Consider the following 1,963-nt stretch of genomic DNA (forward strand, 5'->3'; position numbering starts at 1 on the left):
AGACTTTAAACCAACAAAGATCAAAGAGGCAAAGAAGGGCATTACATAATGGTAAAGGGATCAATGTAACAAGAAGGGCTAACTACTGTAAATATATACGCACCCAATACAGGAGCATGCAGATTCATAAAACAAGTTCTTAGAGACCTACAAAGAGACTTAGACTTCCATACAACAATAGTGGGAGAATTTAATAGCCCACTGTCAACATTAGACAGATTAATGAGACAGAAAATTAACAAAGACATTCAGGACTTGAACTCAGCTCTGGACCAAGCAAACCTAATCAACATCTACAGAACTGTCCACCCCAAATCAACAGAATATACATTTTTCTCAGCCCCACATCACACTTATTCTAAAATTGACCACATAATTGGAAGTGAAACACTCCTTAGCAAATGCAAAAGAAGAGAAATCATAATAAACAATCTCTCAGACTACAGTACATTCAAATTAGAGCTCAGGATTAAGAAATTCACTCAGAACTGCACAACTACATAGAAACCAAACAACCTGCTCCTGAATAACTACTGGGTAAATAACAAAAAGGCAGAAAGAAATAAGTTCTTTGAAACCAATGAGAACAAAGATACAATGTACCAGAATCCCTGGGACACAGCTAAAGGAGTATTTAAAAGAAAATTTATAGTACTAAATGCCCACAGGAGAAAGTGGAGAAGATCTAAAATCAACACATAATATCACAATTAAAAAACCAGAGTTGCAAGAGTGAACAAATTCAAAAGCTAGCAGAAGACAAGAAATAACTAAAATCAGAGCAGAACTGAAAGAGATAGAGACATGAAAAACCTTAAAAAAAATCAATGAATCCAGGAGCTAGCTTTTTGGAAATATTAACAAAATAGATAGCCTACTAGCCAGACTAATAAAGAAGATAAGAGAGAAGAATCAAACACAATAAAAAATAATGAAGGGGATATCACCACTGATCCCACAGAAATACAAACTATCATAGATAATACTATAAACACCTCTACACAAATAAACTAGAAAATCTAGCAGAAATTGATAAATTCCTGGACACATAAGCCCTCCCAAGACTAAACCAGGAAGAAGTTAAATCCCTGAATAGACCAATAACAAGTTCTGAAATTGAGGCAGTAATTAATAGCCTACCAACCCAAAAAAGCCCAGGACCAGACAGATTCACAGCTGAATTCTACCAGAGGTACAAAGAAGAGCTGGTACCATTCCTTCTGTAACTATTACAAACAATAGAAAAAGAGGGACTCCTTCTTAACTCATTTTATGAGGCCAGCATCATCCTGATACCAAAACCTGGCAGAGACACAACAGAAAAAGAAAATTTCAGGCCAATGTCCCTGATGAACATCAATGAGAAAATCCTCAATAAAATGCTGGCAAACAGAATCCAGCAGCACATCAAAAAGCTTATCAAACATGATCAAGTCGGCTTCATCTCTGGGATGCAAATCTTAAGTTTGTGCAAATCTTAAGTTTAATTAGATTTCATTTGTTAAGTTTGCCTTTTGTTGCCATTGCTTTTGGTGTTTTAGTCACAAAGTCCTTGCCCATGTCTATGTCCTGAATGGTATTGCCTAGGTTTTCTTCTAGAGTTTTTATGGTGTTAGGTCTCATGTTTAAATCTTTAATCCAACTAGAGTTAATTTTTGTATAAGGTGTAAGGAAGGGATCCAGTTTCAGCTTTCTGCTTACAGCTAGCCAGTTTTCCAAATACCATTTATTTAATAAGGAATCCATTCCTCATTGCTGGTTTTTGTCAGGTTTGTCAAAGATCAGCTGGTTGTAGTTGTGTGGTGTTCTTTCTGAGGCCTCTTTTCTGTTCCATTGGTCTACATCTCTGATTTGGTACCAGTACCACGCTATTTTGATTACAGTAGCCTTGTAATACAGTTTGAAATCAGGTAGCATGATGCCTCCAGCTTTTCTTTTTTCTTTCTTTCTTTTTTTTTTTTTT

Source organism: Cebus imitator, unplaced genomic scaffold (genome assembly GCF_001604975.1).
Source record: "Cebus imitator isolate Cc_AM_T3 unplaced genomic scaffold, Cebus_imitator-1.0 Scaffold157, whole genome shotgun sequence".
NCBI lineage: Eukaryota > Metazoa > Chordata > Mammalia > Primates > Cebidae > Cebus > Cebus imitator.